Source organism: Sander lucioperca, chromosome 15 (genome assembly GCF_008315115.2).
Source record: "Sander lucioperca isolate FBNREF2018 chromosome 15, SLUC_FBN_1.2, whole genome shotgun sequence".
NCBI classification, from domain to species: Eukaryota; Metazoa; Chordata; class Actinopteri; order Perciformes; family Percidae; genus Sander; species Sander lucioperca.
The window spans coordinates 5,098,770-5,119,332 of record NC_050187.1 but is presented as its reverse complement, the minus strand read 5'-3'; the positions used below and the strand labels follow the sequence as shown (position 1 = coordinate 5,119,332).

Here is a 20,563-nt window from a genome sequence, read left to right as displayed (position 1 = left end):
TACAACAACGAGGAAGAGCAGGGAAGTTAACCCTCCCCTTGATGTCACGTTGTTCACAGAGGAGGAGAACCCAGAAATGAGTCGGGGGAAACGCGAGCCAAACCACAGCCGAGCGGACCAATCGAGAGCATGCCTATGTTCCCACAGCCCTATGTTCCCACATTTCTAAGAATTTCTTTTTTCACTGAAAATTAGGCCCTATGTTCCCACATTTCTAAGATTTTTTTTTAAATTAGGCCCTATGTTCCTACGGTTTCCACATTTCTAGGGTTAACCCTAACCCCAACCCTGAACCCAACCTAATTTTAAGAAAAATCTTAGAAATGTGGGAACAAAGGGCTGTGGGACCATTGGGCTGTGGGAACACTGACGTTTAACATTTTTCTCTCATCAATCTACACTCAATACCCCATAATGACAAAGGAAGAACAGGATATTAGAATGTTTTGCAAATTTAATACAAAAAAACCTGAAATATCACGTTGACATTCAGCCTCTTTGTTTAGACACTTGAGATCAGCTCAGGTGCCTCCCATTTCTCTTGATCGTCTTTGAGAAGTTTCTACACTTTGTTGAGAGTCAACCTGTGCTAAATTCCACTGATTGGCCATGATTTGGAAAGGCACACACACCTGTCTATATAAGGTCTCACAGCTGACATCTCAGAGCAAAAACCATGAGGTGGAAGGAACCGCCTGCAAAGCGCAAAGGCAGGATTGTGGCAAAGCACAGATCTGGGGAGGGTTTGCTACATTGAAGGATCTTAAGAACTCAGTGCCCGCCATAATTTTTACATGGAAGAAGTTTTTGGCTTATGTTAGATGCATGAAAGCCTGCTTTGAGCTTGCAAAAAGCACCTAAAGGAGTCTGAGACTGTAAGAAGACTGATGAAACCAAGATTGAAGTGTTTGGCCTCAATTCTAAGTGCCATGTCGGGAGGAAACCAGGCACTGCTCATCAACTGCAAAATACCATCCTAACTGTGAAGCATGGTGAAAGCAGCATTATGCTGTGTGGCTGTTTTTTTAGCAGCAGGGACTGAGAGACTGCTCAGGGTTGTTGCGTTGAACTGAGCAAAGTACCTTTCACTGAAAATTAGGCCTCATGTTCCCATAGCCCTATGTTCCCACATTTCTAAGATTTTTCTTAAAATTAGGCCCTATGTTAGGGTTACCTTCCATCTGTAGTCCATTGCTACTGGATAATAAGTTGGGTGTAATTGGCTACCAAATTGGGAGAAAGGAGGATAAAATCTGATACAAATTTATGAAAAACGAAATATGGGAACATAGGGCCTAATTTTCAGTGGAAAAAAAAATTCTTAGAAATGTGAGAATATAGGGCTGTGGGAACATAGGCATGCTCCCATGACAGTTAGTTAACTGAATATCTTTGAGTTGTGGATGAAACAAGACATTTGAGGACATCATATTGGGCTTTCGGAAACACTGATCAACATTTTTCACCGTTTTCTGACATTTTAGAGACCAAACAACTAATCCATTCATCCAGAAATTCATCCTAACCCTAACCGTTCAGTAAACTGTCTGTACACTTAGAAAGTTCTCAATGCTTCAGTTAACATGTAGGGACCCTCATTATGCTACTGTTGAAGTTTGGTGATATTTTGAGCCTTTTTAGTAGTACAAAATAGTGATTTATTTTTACTTTCCCTGTGCCCCGAATACTAGCATTGTAAGCTAATCAGCGGCCCGCGCTAGCTTCTTTCAAGCTACAAACACATTCGATTAGCATGAAAACATGTCCCACAGAACGACAGAGTGGGTACACATCTGTTATTAACCCCTAGGTTCGTTTTGCGCCGGAAATGTCCTTTTATGATTACTGCCTTGGCTGTTGACCAAGGAAATGTCCCCCAATAACCCTATTCAACTATTATAATAATATAGAAAATCAACACTTTTTCTGACGTTTTTGTCTCTTTTTTTTCGACACTTTTGGTCCTCCTTTTTTTTTTTTTTTTTTTACATTTTATTGCTTCTTTTCACTACCATGTATAAACACCACTAACAAACTTATTTCCACTAGTTTTCCACTTATTTTTGCAATTCATGGTCAATAAAACTCATTTAGGGACTGTTCATTATTTACTTAAGGGGCCACCGGAAGAGTTTTGGGACCTTTAGGGTAAAAAGACTTGACCCTCTCCTCGCCAGTAATAATTTTCTATGACCCTCCAAAATAATTTGAAAAAGAGGCATGACCCTCCCCTTATGTACTAGTTTGAGCTTAGCAAAGATGTACAGATGCCATTTCATTTTTACAGCCATGATATACACGAGTTAACCTCTGCATTCTCATCTTACACATCCCACTCCTCTGTTATGGTGTGGTGTTGTGGAAACACAATAAGCATGGAAACTAAATGCACACTTCCTGCATTACTGCATTACTTCAAATACTAAGTTACTCCTCTAGTAAACTAGTATTCATATGAAATAAAACAATAAAACATTGAGACCATTCAGCAAAGGACGCTGGGATATAACCAATTCAACACTGGTTGCTGTGGACTTGTCACTAGGCTTCCTCAGTCATTGTATATTTTAGCACATAGGTAATGCCGAAGCTGAACATTATATTCAAAAACATATATGTTTATTTTTAGAACAGATTTTAAATTACATTGTAAGAATTTAACAATTCGCCCTTATGAAATCCAATCGCGGCAGGGCTTCCTTGGAACGCAATAGACAGACGGTGGCGGAATGCCCCGACACTTAAATTCAACTAAAATGTAACAGTGAACAATCAGTGTTGGACCTACAGTCTGTTGAGATGCCTCTCCAAACGCAGAAACCAAGCGCAGTCGCACCCTAAAACGTTAAGGCACGTTGAGAAAAAAGATCCGTATTTTGCCGTAATCCGATGACACAAAAAAAAGTAATCCACAGCGATCAGTAGATCCACAAAAAGGGTCACGGTGTATCCAGCAAGGCCTATACGAGCGTCACATTCACCAGCCAGCTCCAAACAGGTGAACGAGGCCTCTCCACTTCGTCGTTTAAACAAAGTGGAATAAACGTATAAAAGTCCAAATCTACACAAAACCCGCAATCAATTAGTAAGCTGACATCACATTTATATACATGGCATTTAGGAAACCTTTATTGCAAAGTTGGCACGGCAAGATGTCCAGACTAGTGCAACAGTAACTTTCGTTTTTTTCGTCCTGCTGCTCCCATCGTCAGCCAGGTAATATTTTTTTTACTAAAGCAGTTTATGAAATCTGATGTATTACCTACCACCATTTAGTTGTTTCGTGTTATTTAAGATATTTATAAAATATTTGGTCATGCCAGATGTAATTATTCTACTCATTTTTTAAACAATGCAATTACCCGTTTCAGCCACCAGGGGAGCAGTGCAAACTCATGGGTCAGACCCATCTGGTAGCGAAGGAGGGCCGAGACTAAGAGCTACATGGATAAATATGCACCAAACAAACCACTTTGAAATGTTGCTGTTTTCATGAAAACAAAAGTTGGGTGACCCCCCCCCCCACACACACACACAGACTAAAAAATGTTGGGTGACCCTCCCCTCAACAAAGAATAAAAAGACATGACCCTCCCCTATTTTCCTCCGGTGGTCCATTCCATAAATACCAAACAGTTCCTTATAGGAAATTACCTAATTCTTGATTTTAAAAAAGAAGAAATTATGAATTATTTAGACTAATATTATAATATATAAAGGAAGGATAATCACAGACTTGTATATGTCAACGTTCAGTGAGGATACTGTTTCGAAACATTGAATAAAACACCCAAAATTCAATGAAAGCAGAGATCCGATCTTTTGTTGTACTTGCAAAGGTTGTATGGTATGTTATTTTGGGGTAATTAAAAGTAGGTAGTTAAAGAGAAACCCATATTTCTAATGTAGATATTTTGAAAATGGGTCAAATTTGACCCGAAGACAACACAAGGATTAACCCAAAATGAACGCCCCCTAGCTGTACTGCCTTAACATATACACACACATTCATATTCTGTGTTTCTCTCTCCGTCACTGTAAAAACCAATTAATGCTCAGTGTTTTCTCTCTGCCAGTCCGTCCCTCTGTAGCTGGGAGTTGCCCTACTTTAATGCTGGGAACAAGCATTCTTATCTTTTTTTTAAACAAACAGAAATATGTAGGCCAGCAGCACTTTGTCACTCAGTAACCCGCTGACAGTCCACCATTATGTTTTTTAATAGGAGAGCAGACTGGCTGACTAAGCAAATTTCACCCTATTAATTTTCAAAAAGAATCACACTGTAGTGCCAAGTGTTGGGGCAATGACCTTAAGCTGGTCCTTTTATATTGGTGTTGGTTCAACACAGAGTGTTTAAAATCTCTTCATCAAGTCAAATAAAGTTCATCCTGACATTGATCTGTAGTCAGCGGAGGAACAGTTTGTTATTGATACATCAGTTAATACAAACTCATTTTTTAAGTCAAAGTGTCTTTTTTTGTTCTTGTTGTTGGGATGTGTCCAGGGACAGTCTGTGTCCTCTGTCCAGTAATGTCCTGCGGAGGACTGCAGACAGAAATTCTCACCTCCATGACACAGCAATGTCATAATTACATAAATTGTAATCTTACAATATACCTTGATTCAAAGCTATTTTGATAAAATATAATAAAGCTGCAAGTTAATATTGATTAGAAAGGATATTGTGTATATCTAAGACGTTCCACTTCCGGGATTGCTCCGTTGCCGCCAGAAATTCCGCCGGATTTCATTCTTTTTAGCCGGGTGTCCGTTACCTTCCGCTTTGTTTGTTAATTCTAAACTCCGGTGGATTTCTGAGGACTATGGTTAACTGCCCCTCAGATCTCTGCCGGGTAAAATCAGACAGCTAGCTAGACTATCCGTCCAGTTTTCTGTTGCACGACTCTATCAACTTTTGAACATACACATATTCCACCAAAACAAGTTCCTCCCCGAGGCTCTGTCGAAGTTTAAAACTATTGGATCTGCCCAGAGCCACTCTGGATCTGCCATAACCAATCGCTAACGTTTGGTTGTGACGTCAGCTTAGCACCGCTAGCGTTAGCATTAGCCAACTCCTTCACCACTAACAGAGCGAGCTGGAAAATCCAACTTTTCCCAAACCCCGTGGGGAGGAGGGCCACAACATCATGGCCACCAACACAACTCAGCAAAGTTCTTGCTCGGGCTTTAACTTCTGGATATTCGGTAGCGTTGCCACAACGGACCGAATGGCTTCGCTCGCATCTTTCTCCGCCGCCATTACGGAACTGCAATTGAAACTAGCGCACAACCTCAACGTCATCGTTCTCAGCCACGCCCTCTGTTAGCTGATTGGACCGGTAAAGATTTGGCCGGAGAAAACCCAATAATATACCGCAAACCCAGACGACGTACTGAAGGAAAATAAAAATTGAGCGTAAGTACGTAGGGATGCTGTGTGGACTAGCCAGACCTTTCTTCGCAGCGGTGTGGAGGAAGTAATGGCAAAGCGAGACTAGAAAGGATAGGACAGTGTAGGGACTGTTAACTGGAAGTGTGACTGTCAGTTAAAAACATTAGGCTAACTTTTTTTCCTCACTTTTTTAGTCTTAAATCAAATTCTCTATGTCCACAGAACTTTGTCAGCACAGTGTGGTCTGACTTACCCACCTATCTATTCTGAGATAGGAGGAATAAAATGCTCTGGCTTGTTTGCATTTCTTTAAACCAATCACACCCGTCCTGGGCGACGCTAAGCCCCAGATTCTTTTATCCCAGCAATGTGCATCTGTTCTGTCCATCTGAGTAGGGGCCATACACAGTAACAGCCCTCTGCAATAAGTTTGACTAACAATTAGGTCTTCTTCCTCTTTAAGCTGTCATCCGTATCTTAAGTTCTGGCAACACTTCTTAATATGACAATTGTCTTGTTATATTTGAGACAGTAGCAGTGATGTCAAACCATAAATCAATCAACTGCAGAACCTAATAAGTTAAAGTATTAATCTGCAGTTCTTTTAACTTCTAAAGGTGTGTTTGATCATTTTGTGCCATAAAAACAGAAAATGATTCTTTGTCATTCAAACGTTGATCAAAACATAGTAGACCTATCTGATTTGTAGGAGTGCGTAATCTATTAATGCATGTGTTTGTGTGTGGGTGTGCAACATTATAGCTTAATAATTGTACACTTTTTTCATCATGTAATTTATTTTTTTCTGCTGAATTAAAATACTATATTTAAATCATAATCATTTATAGATTTGCCCATAGTTGATATGCAGTATTTGTACCCTATGTACAGTATTTTTAAGAGAAGATTATTCGGTTAGGTTTTATTAGGCCAAAAGTTTGCATTGGCGTTACATAAAGAGACTCGGCAGTCATGGTCAGCATTCATATTGATTTGTTGCCTGTTGTCACTGGCAGAAATTTCAGACTGCAAACACCAAACTGAATGCGACTTTAGACCGAACTGACCCAGATGTTATGATATAGTTATCTGCCAGTCCTAGGGTACATGATTTTCAAAACTCCGCACCAAAATGATTTATTATTTTTATTCAGGAAATACAAATAAAAAATCATTAAAATCATGCATTCAAGTGTCATTATGAAACAAACTGACAGACCCAGACCAGAGAGACCAGATGGACAGTTATCCACTGAGTAAGTACACTAGACAAGTTATGCAGAGTGTGATTATTTCAGATATATTGAGCAAATTGCTTTTGATTTTAGTTTGCATCGCCAGCTGTAAGTCATGACTGGTTTTCAAGACGGCGGCCGCATGTAAACATGAACGCGAGTGTCTTTATAACCTATCTTTTCAATAAACTGTCTGTACACTTACAAAGTTCTCAATGCTTCGGTTAATTAACATTTAGGGACCCTCATTATGCTACTGTTGAAGTTTGGTGATATTTTGAGCCTTTTTAGTGGTATAAATAGCGATTTCTTTTTACTTTCCCTGTGCCCCGAATACTAGCGTAATACTGGCGAAGAATTGTGACTATGGTCACTCTAGAGTGACGTCAAAGTCGCATGAATTCCGATCTGACTGTCCAGACTCAGGTCACATTTTTGAAATATCCGACCTGTAATGGATTTGGACCACATATGAAAGTGGCCCAAATCAGAACTGGAAAAGATCAGATGCCATGTGACTTGGACTGTTTATGAATGTCATGGAAAAAAACAGATATGAGCAAAAAAATCGGATTTGGGTCACTTTTGCCTGCAGTCTGAACATAGCCTTACACAGCAGCAGTCAATGTGGTGCATACAGCAAAAACTGTGGAATACATACGAATTAAGGGCCATACACAGTAACAGCCCTCTGCAGTAAGTTTGACTAACAATTAGGTCATCTTCCTCTTTAAGTAGTCATCCATATCTTAAGTTCTGGCAACACATAGTGTCTTAATATGACAATTGTCTTGTTATATTTGAGACAGTAGCAGTGATGTCAAACCATAAATCAATCAACTGCAGAACCTAATAAGTTAAAGTATTAATCTGCAGTTCTTTTAACTTCCAAAGGTGTGTTTGATCATTTTGTGCCATAAAAACAGTAAATGATTCTTTGTCATTCAAACGTTGATCAAAACATAGTAGACCTATCTCTACACTGTTTGATTCGTAGAGTCTATTAATGCATGTGTTTTTGTGTGGATGTGCAACATTATAGCTTGTAAGTGTGTGTGTGTGTGTGTGTGTGTGTGTGTGTGTGTGTGTGTGATAAGGTTCATGGGTTGTTAACATTGGTGAGTCTCCAGCCGGGCTGAGATAATTGTGTATAAAAATAATTGTGAGATAAAAACGCTTTTTTCATGTAATAAATTTTTTTCTGCTGAATTAAAATGCTATATTTAAATCATAATTTATAGATTTTCCCATAGTTGATATGCAGTATTTGTACCCTATGTACAGTATTTTTAAGAGAAGATTATTAGGTTAGGTTTTATTAGGCCAAAAGTTTGTATTGGCGTTACATAAAGAGACTCGGCAGTCATGGTCAGCATTCATATTGATTTGTTGCCTGTTGTCACTGGCAGAAATTTCAGACTGCAAACACCAAACTGAATGCGACTTTAGACCGAACTGACCCAGATGTTATGATATAGTTATCTGCCAGTCCTAGGGTACATGATTTTCAAAACTCCGCACCAAAATGATTTATTATTTTTATTCAGGAAATACAAATAAAAAATCATTAAAATCATGCATTCAAGTGTCATTATGAAACAAACTGACAGACCCAGACCAGAGAGACCAGATGGACAGTTATCCACTGAGTAAGTACACTAGACAAGTTATGCAGAGTGTGATTATTTCAGATATATTGAGCAAATTGCTTTTGATTTTAGTTTGCATCGCCAGCTGTAAGTCATGACTGGTTTTCAAGACGGCGGCCGCATGTAAACATGAACGCGAGTGTCTTTATAACCTATCTTTTCAATAAACTGTCTGTACACTTACAAAGTTCTCAATGCTTCGGTTAATTAACATTTAGGGACCCTCATTATGCTACTGTTGAAGTTTGGTGATATTTTGAGCCTTTTTAGTGGTATAAATAGCGATTTCTTTTTACTTTCCCTGTGCCCCGAATACTAGCGTAATACTGGCGAAGAATTGTGACTATGGTCACTCTAGAGTGACGTCAAAGTCGCATGAATTCCGATCTGACTGTCCAGACTCAGGTCACATTTTTGAAATATCCGACCTGTAATGGATTTGGACCACATATGAAAGTGGCCCAAATCAGAACTGGAAAAGATCAGATGCCATGTGACTTGGACTGTTTATGAATGTCATGGAAAAAAACAGATATGAGCAAAAAAATCGGATTTGGGTCACTTTTGCCTGCAGTCTGAACATAGCCTTACACAGCAGCAGTCAATGTGGTGCATACAGCAAAAACTGTGGAATACATACGAATTAAGGGCCATACACAGTAACAGCCCTCTGCAGTAAGTTTGACTAACAATTAGGTCATCTTCCTCTTTAAGTAGTCATCCATATCTTAAGTTCTGGCAACACATAGTGTCTTAATATGACAATTGTCTTGTTATATTTGAGACAGTAGCAGTGATGTCAAACCATAAATCAATCAACTGCAGAACCTAATAAGTTAAAGTATTAATCTGCAGTTCTTTTAACTTCCAAAGGTGTGTTTGATCATTTTGTGCCATAAAAACAGTAAATGATTCTTTGTCATTCAAACGTTGATCAAAACATAGTAGACCTATCTCTACACTGTTTGATTCGTAGAGTCTATTAATGCATGTGTTTTTGTGTGGATGTGCAACATTATAGCTTGTAAGTGTGTGTGTGTGTGTGTGTGTGTGTGTGTGTGTGTGTGTGTGATAAGGTTCATGGGTTGTTAACATTGGTGAGTCTCCAGCCGGGCTGAGATAATTGTGTATAAAAATAATTGTGAGATAAAAACGCTTTTTTCATGTAATAAATTTTTTTCTGCTGAATTTTAAATGCTATATTTAAATCATAATTTATAGATTTTCCCATAGTTGATATGCAGTATTTGTACCCTATGTACAGTATTTTTAAGAGAAGATTATTAGGTTAGGTTTTATTAGGCCAAAAGTTTGTATTGGCGTTACATAAAGAGACTCGGCAGTCATGGTCAGCATTCATATTGATTTGTTGCCTGTTGTCACTGGCTGAAATTTCAGACTGCAAACACCAAACTGAATGCGACTTTAGACCGAACTGACCCAGATGTTATGACATAGTTATCTGCCTGTCCTAGGGTGACCAGATGAGAATGGGTAAAATTCGGGACGAGACGGGGTGGGGGGGTTACATAATTTTCAAAACTCCGCACCAAAATGATTTATTATTTTTATTCAGGAATTCAACTGTCGGAAATACACATAAAAAATCATTAAAATCATGAATATCAAGTGTCATTATGAAACAAACTAAACAAACACAATGACTGTGCTTTAACATCAGCAACATCCAATCCAATCACTCCTTCTCGTGGCTGCCTGCATGTGCACTTTCCCTGGCCTCATGGCTGCAACTTGCACTGTCTTCATCTACTCTGTAACATAAAAAGGGGACAAAAATGTATTTTCTTTGTGCATATAAAATAATAGAAACAACAAAAGTTTAAATGCACTAAAGCTATACCTCCTAAGATTGGGTTGCGCTGGAGGCCCGGCGCTGGCATATTTCGGAGGATTTCACTGCTGCCAGCACTCTCGGCTTACCCATGATGAGTTTGTGGATCCAATCCATCCATCCGTCTTCGTCCGCTTATCCGGTCTCGGGTCGCGGGGGTAGCAGCTCCAGCAGGGGACCCCAAACTTCCCTTTCCCGAGCCACATTAACCAGCTCCGACTGGGGGATCCCGAGGCGTTCCCAGGCCAGGTTGGAGATATAATCCCTCCACCTAGTCCTGGGTCTTCCCTGAGGCCTCCTCCCAGCTGGACGTGCCTGGAACACCTCCCTAGGGAGGCGCCCAGGGGGCATCCTTACCAGATGCCCGAACCACCTCAACTGGCTCCTTTCGACGCGAAGGAGCAGCGGCTCTACTCCGAGCTCCTCACGGATGACTGAGCTTCTCACCCTATCTCTAAGGGAGACACCAGCCACCCTCCTGAGGAAACCCATTTCGGCCGCTTGTACCCTGGATCTCGTTCTTTCGGTCATGACCCAGCCTTCATGACCATAGGTGAGGGTAGGAACGAAAACTGACCGGTAGATCGAGAGCTTTGCCTTCTGGCTCAGCTCTCTTTTCGTCACAACGGTGCGATAAATTGAATGTAATACCGCACCCGCTGCGCCGATTCTCCGACCAATCTCCCGCTCCATTGTTCCCTCACTCGCGAACAAGACTCCAAGGTACTTGAACTCCTTCACTTGGGGTAAGGACTCATTCCCTACCTGGAGAAGGCACTCCATCGGTTTCCTGCTGAGAACCATGGCCTCAGATTTAGAGGTGCTGATCCTCATCCCAGCCGCTTCACACTCGGCTGCGAACCGATCCAGTGAGTGCTGAAGGTCACAGGCCGATGATGCCATCAGGACCACATCATCTGCAAAACATTGTAAATTCATTTTTACTTTAATTTCGCTGCGGACCAGGTTAAATGAGCATCTGTTTCTCACGTCAGTCCAGGTACCTTTCATGATGGAAAACACCCGCTCTGACTAAGCGTTGCTCATGGGGATGCTCAGGACGAAGGACAGCAGTTTGGCATACTGAGGGAACGCAGACCTGCTCTTCAGCGCTTGGGCCCAAAGCTCACCTACAGGGTGACGCCCTGATTTGGCAACCATGAACAGTTTTTAATGCTCTATCAGATTATAACTACTCGAGAGTCTGCTCTTGAGAATTTGCTCTAATTTTTGGCTTGGATTCCGGGACTGTCCCAAATTTTTCGGGACGTCTGGTCACCGTAGCCTGTCCTGATCACAAAGGACCGTGACACATTGGCTCTGCCACAGCCTGGATGAGTGTAGTCTCACATTGCCAGATCTAATTCCACAGCGCTGTGGAGTAAGGTCTGGCTACACCGCAGATGCATTCTGGGTTAGGAGAAAAAAACGCTCTGGGATGTTTGCATTTCTTTAAACCAATCACAGTGGTCTTGGACGGTGCTAAGCTCCGGACGCAGCAACGGTGGCTCTGCTAAATAGTCTCGGGAAGGAACTTGTTTTGGTGGAACATTTGCACCCCACAAAAGAAAACTCCAAATACAATATTAAATGAAGTTAACTGTTGACACAATACAGTAACGTCAGCTATTTAAATTAGCTGGATACATGGTTAAACCTCATTAGCTCTTACCAGTGTATCACTGTGTGTACTTCGTCCACAGCAATCCCACCAATCGGTCCCAAAACGTCCCAGTTAGAGGAAATGCCCTAAACATATTCTTTGTAACGTTTTACAGTCATTCCCAGAAAGAACCAAGCAGGCCTGCTTTGTTGGCAACATCCAAATGTTCTTCAAAACATGCCATTTTCAGTGTGTAGCTTGCTAGCTCGAAGGTTTCCTGTGGAGGAATAATCTGACAATAATCATGCTAATTCTATATATTTACTGTTGATGCATTAAGAGTTGTGTGTTTGACTAAGGTTGGGTTGAGAGGCATAAAGCCTTTCATTATTTAAAGTGCCCATATTATGAAAAAATCACTTTTTCTGGGACTTGGGGTCTTATTTTGTGTCTTTGGTGCTTCCACACGCATACAAACTTGGAAAAAAAAACATCCATGCTGTTTAGAGTGAGATACGGTTTCTGAATGTGTCCTGCCTTCAGTCTCTGGGTGAGCTGTTCAAAATCGGCACGGCTTTTTTCGTCACTAGCCGAAACGAGGTGGCTAACCATAGCATGCTAGCGCTAGCATGCTAGCTCGTTCTGAATGGCAAAACACTGCTACAACACACACTAGTTAACCATAATCTACAAAAGAACTACTTACATGTCCCTGTTCTGCAGGTATTCCACGCAAAGTTGGAAGTGTGCCCTCGTTTAGAAGAAGACTCCCAGCTAATCCTGCCTTGTACTGACTGAAGTTAGAGAAACAAACAGCTAGCTAGATGATGTGATCTTACCTAGTACTGGGCATGTGCGACTGCCAACAAAGATGTTACAGCAGTGAGAGGTCTCACTCTGTAGCTAAAACAGAGACCTGAACACAGGGTGAAAAGAGGAGCTGCAGCAATGTGCAGTACAACAAAAATATGGTGTTTTTTGAAAATGAAACCATGTAAACCTATTCTGGTACAATCTCAAAATACAATTATGAACCTGGAAATGAGCATAATATGGCCACTTTAAGAATGTCTGAGTCAACACAGAATGTTTCAGCTTGACCTTTAATTAAAATATGATCAAAAGAGGGACGGTTAGATAAGATTGCAGAAAACCAGCTGTGCTCCAAGGTCAGCTTGTCAGAAGTATGTAAACTGTCAGCCGCGTTGAAAACAGGAAATATCTGAATCATCGCTCCACCCCAGATACGGGAGATGAGCCTGTCTGTTGTGTCTGTTTGCTAGGGCAAGTCTAGTCTTAAGATTGTGAAACCGTATGCATACTGATTACTAAAGTTGTGGAGATGATTTTCATCGTCATTATTTTGTGTCTTCTGGTCTTACCATCAACGAATACATCGGGGAAGAAAAGACATATAGAGATAATTGGAGTCAGATTTTAAGGGCCTGAGAACCCTGGAGGTTCAGAACTTGTCTTCCTCTTCACCTGTAGTGAAGGGATTTTGAGAACGGCAACACACAGAGAGCGGAAGGAGAGAGGTGAAGCCAAACATCCTGCGCGTGAGCCATGCGCCGGATGTCAGGCCTTATCCTGGAAATTGTACTTGTGTTGATCCCGACTAGTATGAGTGTAACTTCGATGCAAAGTCCATCCAGAAAGCTTTTAGGATCAGCCGTCCCCATTGCTCCTCTCTCACTACATCACTGGCTCTCCACGTTTACTCTTGTTTGATTGCACTAATCTTTATTTTACCACCCTACAGAGTGACAATTTCATACATTTAGTTAATGTATCCTGCTGCCATTTCTGTAAATGAATATGATTGTTCTTTCTACCTGTTTTTTTAACACCGTATGCATTTCCCTTCTTTCATCACGGCCTAAGAGCCGTCAAGATGGGACCAAGACGGAAATGACATGAAATGAAAAAATGTGACTTTTTATAATTATGATACTACTACACTCGGGCACTCCTGTTATTGTGCTGTGATAACATACCTGATGATCAGTCAGCTACAACAGACCATAAAACATGTTTCTCAATCCTGTCTGACTCAGGTGTTGATCTCAGGCCGGGCAGGTATAGAGACAATGCAGGTGACTGAAACTGTAATTTCCCAATTTTCTTTATAGTGATGTTTCAGTTTGGTCTTTCATCACAGGAAGTGATGAAACTCCCTGTAAAGGTAACCTGATCCTTGTCACGAGAGAGGCAAAGGTGAAGATGGCTATCAGCTATGAACTATGGTTACGATCGCGACTACGCAGACAAGCAAGACCATCTTTGCGTCCATCTGCACATCTACATCAGAGGGGGCAGGCGAGCATGGAGGAATTGAACACTAGCTGTGTTCAAAATGGTTCCTCATTCATTCATTCACTCACTATTCATTATATAGTGTTTATTAAATAATGAACTATATATCGAATGACCAAAAATGAAATTTTGGACACTACACTGAAAATCACGAAACGTTGTTGCTTCAGTAGATGCACCAAATTGAACCAAAAACACTTATAATGCAACTGTTTTCAAAAACATTTAAAAGCTAGGTCACTTACGTGTCAAACACGGAAAATGCTTATACTTAAACGACTTACATTTATAAACGAAAGCCTGGTCCATTTTTCCTTTTCAGTTCTCACGATCCTTCTGCTTCTTCTTCGGGAAAACACTGCCGCTTTGCATTGTGGAATACGGGAGTAAAATGAAGGATACATCGCATGTACGCTCTAATTACCTGGACATTATGGTATTTTGTAGGGGACCATATAGTGAATGAAATTAACTGCAGAGAATTCGAACATCACTACCAAATGGCGAACACACTATATTGTGCACTATTTCTGTGATAGGGAACGGTTTCGAACACGCCTACTGACTGTGACTTCTCTGCTGGGCATCCTTCTAGCCAATGGGCAGGTGTCGGGGGCGGGGGGGGGGCGAGCTGGCCTCCGTCGGTTCCCAGCGGGATGTCAGGAGCTGTGGTGTCCTTAAGTGGAGACTTATTGTTGGATCCTCGACCGGTGGACTCTTCTTTTGTATGCCGATCTGACGGCCACGTTCTACTTTATAATGAATCATGCAATCAAGTTGAACTCATAAGATACAATTGATTGATGTCAGGTGATGATCACCTGATCACCAAAACCAATTTATTTTTCACATTGCTTTTGACACAGGCCTGGATTATTTTTAAACTCAATTTCAGTCTGTGAAAAGGGTTAGGGTTAAAAACAAAGCACTGTTCCTACCAGGGGCCATACACACACACACACACACACACACACACACACACACACACACACACACACACACACACACACACACACACACCACTGATTCTCCCGTCTGGAACGTTGCAGTAAACTTTCCTCCTGTGGTTAAACACTCCTGCAGCCTGCTGTCCTCAGCTGACCTCTGAGACTACTCTCTTCAGCCTTGGCTCCGTTGAACAGGTGTGTCGGCCAAAACAAAACAAACTGACTGTTAGTCACCTGCAGATAAGGTAATTGACATTCATTGTGCATGCACAGTGACACACACACACACACACACACACACACACACACACACACACACAGCTCCACCAGCTCTTGCTGTTTCTGCTCCAGATGTAAAGAAGCAGTCTTTGTGTGCAGTAAACTCTCAGCCCGTCTGCGGTCTGGAGGAGTTTCAGAGTTTGACTCGACAGGTTTCCAGACTTTACCAACCTGGTTTTGGGGAGAAAAAAGAATTGGCAGAGAGCGAGAACAGTTACACAAGCAGCTTGTTAGCTTCGTCATTGCTTCCTCATTACACCGAAGTGAGAGTAGTGCAAAAGTCTGCTCTGTTCCTCCACTTTTCCATCTCCTCATCAGTATGTTTTCCTCACATACAATTTACTAATTTAGCTGAGTCAAGAGAAGATTATGTTGGAGGATGAATTAGTCAATCAATCAACATGTTTCTGATAGACACAGAGGTCCAACCTAAGTTGTTTTCCACAGCAAACAGAACACAGAAAGTTCAGTATTATCAGATAAACGGTTGTCTTTCAAATTTCCTCTGCACCCAATAGGATAGCGCTACAACCAACCAGAGCTAGTTGATAGACTAAACTTTTGCTGTATCCGGTCGGGAAAACTCCGAACACATCTTCCTTTTTTAAGAATGACTTCAGTGCCGTTCTTTGTTCTTTTCTCAAAGATCAAAGTTTAAATATGGTAAGGTGGATGTCCTCCATTTGCTGTTGCAATTATAGTGAAGAAACTCTATCTTTATCTCTGTCTGCTCTGAAAGAACAGCACTCTGGCTGTTTGTGCTATACAGCAATCCAGCAGGGTTCCGTCGAAATCGGACCTACGTTAAAATGTAGGCTAAATGATGTCACTCTTTGTGGCTGTCTTAAGTGTGAATTATACTGGCCGCAGCCCAGTTGGTGCGTGCAAATGTGAAGTCATGGAATCGCCGTAACTATTTATAATTTTAAGTGCAATTTATAAATCCGGGCACGCCGGCAAGATCCAAGTCATTTTGACAATGGCGTGCCAGGTTGGGAACAGCCAGTATAATTCTCGCTTTAGGCCGCTTTCACACCTATAGTTCGGTAGACTCGGGGGGGGGGGGGGGGAATCCGGGGATGAAGTTGCAACATGGTTGCATTTTTATTTTGGTTCGGTTTGCGTTCACACTGCACTTTGTCAAACACCAAACATTGTAAACAACTGGAACCGGTTGCTTGTTAATTGGACAGACACCAAATTTATAACATCTTGGATTTTCTGTTTTTTCTTCTGGATGTGAGCAGCTGACGGACAGCGAGTGAAGGAGAGGGCGGGCCCTGATGAGTGGGAGATGATGATGTCACACAGATGACCAGCGATTTATGCTCAGAACAGCTTATGTATCTGAAAGCTATCTTCTTTTATATAAGTCCGTAAATTGTGAGCAAGGTTGAAACTGCAGGCTAGTAAATGCTCTGTTTTTGGTTCACTTCCTGTATGTGGGTCGGATCGTGTTCTCACCTAAAGTGAACTGAACTCTAGTTCCCTTGGAAGCGAACCAAGATGCCCGTTTTCCAGCGGACCAGAGTTCAGTTGTTTGGTCCGCACTAGAGTTCAGATGAGCTTTTCTGACAATACGCTCCACGGTTCGGTTCAAACGGACCAAACTGAAGGTGTAAAAAAAACCAATTTGGTATCCTTTAATCATACCACTGTCTCAAGTAATGATGTATTGATGTGACGCATGTAACAGCTTTAGAAAAGGCACATTATAACCCAAGATAGCCTGTCAGGTAGCATCAAAGCCTCAACTAGCTCATTATTCATGCTAAAATTGGCTACAGTGCTCCGTCCTTTGCCAAGGCTCTCATTATGAAGCCCTGCCAACCCTCGTGTCTTTTTCAACATGAAAATAATCACCTCTTGGAGCGGATCTCTGCCACTGATGGAAACTGGAAAAAATTTCAGGCAGAAGACAGAACTTGAGCTGCTTATACTCTCCCCCAAACTTGTTTTCTCCTCCTTTACTCCACCCAAACTCCTCTCTGTCTATCCACAAGTGGATATTTTTAGTATATATCCATCCGACACCAGTGAAAAGTCATCTGATTAATTCCAATGCATGTAAACAATATTAAGCATATGCCAAATATCCAGAAGTAAACACGACCTGCCCTGGAGTGGTGTCCATAGTTCTCTAGTGACAGGGCGTGTGATGTAAAAAGATCTCTGCATGATGCAACATTTAGGCCATAAACACACACTTATCATTCTTTGGAGGTTCATCATCACCAGTGACTGCTCATAAGTGGCTTGAATGTCTGCAGTGTGAAAGTATGTTTTATTAAAACATGACGGCATCCCAGATGCCACTTCTCCAACGTGAACTGAAGGTTTTAATTTGTTTTTGACTTCCTCTCCATTCAGTATTGCCATCATAGTTTCCTTTTTTTGTCGCAGGAGGATGTACTGTTGTAACGTTCATAAAGATCACTATGACATTTTGAACTTGCATCACTTCCCTTCAACCTTCGTCACTTTCACGTCACTTCAGAGAGAAAAAACATTGCACTTGTTTGAGTGTTTTTCATTTCATTTGATTTGTTTTCTTGATATCTATCACATTTGTTATTCGAAATCAATGTTAATGGATTTTTATTATAATAATAAAAAAAAAGAAGTTAGTGTCCTTAAGCAGGTTGGATGCTACTTAACCGATTACGAAGGTTAAATAAATCAAAAATCAAATCAAAATACATTCCTCTTTTACTTCAGGCATAATTATAAAAAAAAATGTATGTATGTATAATTTTTTTTTTGTCCTATACTTTCTTCACCCAGTTTAGACCACTTTGTCCTTCACTTACTACTTTAAACAGACAGCCGGTTCAAGTTTATCGTTTAGCTGTCTATATGTCCTACATAATGTAGGACACGCAGACATGTGGGCATTCCCCCTGTAAAAGTCTCACAGTCGACATTCTGAGTCCCTTGACATGTTCCTCAACCTTTTACAGACTACTGGGGCATGCTGGGGTCTAAAATAAACCTCTGTACCCAAAGATATCCATGGCATCACATGTATATAGACTCTCATTCTTATCATTCTTATAACCATAGCCATGCTTTTCTATGGTTTAGTTCATTTCCAATCTACTTTACAACCCTTCTACTATTCTCCAAAGCTTGCTGTTTTAAAGTGCCCATATTATGAAAAATCACTTTTCTTGGGAATTTATGGGACAGTTATTTTGTGTCTCTGGTGCTTCCACACGCATACAAACATCCATGCTGTTTTGAGTGAGATACGGGTTTCTGAATGCGTCCTGCCTTCAGTCTCCGGGTGAGCTGGTCAAAATCGGCAGGGCCGTCTACGTCATCGGCCGAAACATTTGGTGTGTGCTAACCACTTTAGCTAATATCACATCAGCTAGCTGTTTCTCCAACTTCGGACAGTACAAGGCAGGATAAGCCGGGACACTTCCAACTTTGCGTGGAATACCTGCAGACGAGGGATATGCAAGTAGTTCTATACAATTTATTTTGTAGATTAGGGTGAACTTGTGTGTGTTGTAGCAGTGTTTTGCCATTGAGAACGAGGTGGCTAACCGCTAGCAGCGTTAGCTTCTAGCTAGTAGCACAGTACCTAGCTAGTAGCACACGTACCTAGCAACTGCGCGGTACCTAGCTACTGCGCATGTGCAACTTCCAACAAAGATGGGATAGAAGTGTGATGCCTTGCTCTGTAGCTAAAACAGAGAGCTCAACACACAGAGTGAATAGAGGAGCTGCAGCAATGTGCAGTACAACAAAAATATGGTGTTTTTCTGAAAATTAAACCACGTAAACCTATTCTGGTACAACCTCAAAATACAATTATGAACCTGAAAATGAGGATAATATGGGCGCTTTAAAATTATTTCCTGATCTGAACAGTGTAATGACAAATGAGCATGTAAGCTACAGTATAATAGTTAATTAGCGGAGGGAAAAGTCATGTTGTGCCTGGTGATGGATACAATCAAGTTCAACTCATAAAGCACAATCTAACACAACAAGGTGTAATCAATTGGAAAGTGCATTAAGTTTAATGAGGTTATTGTGTCAGAAAAGGACATTGTCGATTAGACCCCATCAGCATGATCCATCTTCATTAAGCGTAGGCCCATGAAGCCCATTTTCAAAGTGCTTTACAGAATCATTGATTTAAATGTATGAATACACAAATAAAATAAAAATCCAAACTAATCTGGATATACATGTGATGTTGAACATAATGTTCAACATCACTGACAAGCCAGACATCAACATGTTGGGTCTGGGAACTCACCATTGGCAGGGCTCAATCCGTGGGGTGGGATAAACGGTTGTCTTTCAAGTTCCCTCTGGACGCAATAGGATAGCTCTACAACCAATCAGAACTAGTTGATAGATTAAACTTTTGCCATATCCGGTCGGGAAAACTTCGAACACATCTTCCTTTTTTAAGAATGACTTCAGTGCCGTTCTTTGTTCTTTTCTCAAAGAAAAGCTTAACTCCAAGTCTTCCAGAGTCGCGGCCAAAGCCGATTCCAAAGACCGCTGTTCACCAGCAGCAGCAGCCATCTTCTTTGTTTTCAAGTACCAGGGAATTCACGCAGAACTGTCGCAACTCTGCCGTCATTATGTTAAGCCCGCCCACTGACTCTATACACGATGTGATTGGCCTGACTAGAGTTTGTTTTTTCCAGCTCGCAAGCCAACGAGAGTTGCTAGACAACCCTGGCTGCAAATTACATTTGCTGCTGCTAAGGTGCATCTAGATTTCTAGGCTAACATAATGTAGCAGCAGAAATAGCATTTCAGAGCCACACAAGAACATATACAAAGTGTATTGTTTGGACTTTAATAAAAAAAATGTGACCTCACTCGAGCAGTCTAGTCTTTTTTATTGTTTCCATAGTTCCATCACTCCTCAGTGTTAGGTGTGACTTTTGAGGTTGTTTGTAGTTTGAGCAAAGAGGAAAGACGATGCAATAGGGGAAACTCAAAGCCAAGCCAAGACCGCCGTTTAAGGTCACAACCTCAAGGCTGACGTTTTACCATCTCCATCATACTCAACATGTTTCTCTATTTTCTGCATTTTTTTTTCCAGTCAGCAAGCGAAGGGAAAGAGTATTAAACCTTGACTTTTCTTAACCTCACAGATGTTTCATCTGTTTGTTTTTATTGGTTTTGTAATTTGCAAAGCAAACACACCCAAAGTGTCTACGTGCTCTTTCTCACATTACTCATTAACTGCCGGTTAAACATTGCATCACTCGAATTATCTGTTGCCAAAGTTAACATGCAATTTCTGCTTTA

The 20,563-nt window shown here is 41.1% G+C and overlaps 1 long non-coding RNA gene across 1 annotated transcript; it reads left to right on the top strand.

Moving 5' to 3' along the window:
• Nucleotides 1-12,661: 12,661 nt before the first annotated feature.
• LOC116056398 lies at nt 12,662-19,140 on the top strand. The gene is made up of 3 exons (XR_004106570.2): nt 12,662-12,685; nt 13,267-13,273; nt 19,015-19,140. It is a non-coding gene; the product is annotated as an uncharacterized LOC116056398 (long non-coding RNA).
• The last annotated feature ends 1,423 nt before the right edge of the window (nt 19,141-20,563 follow it).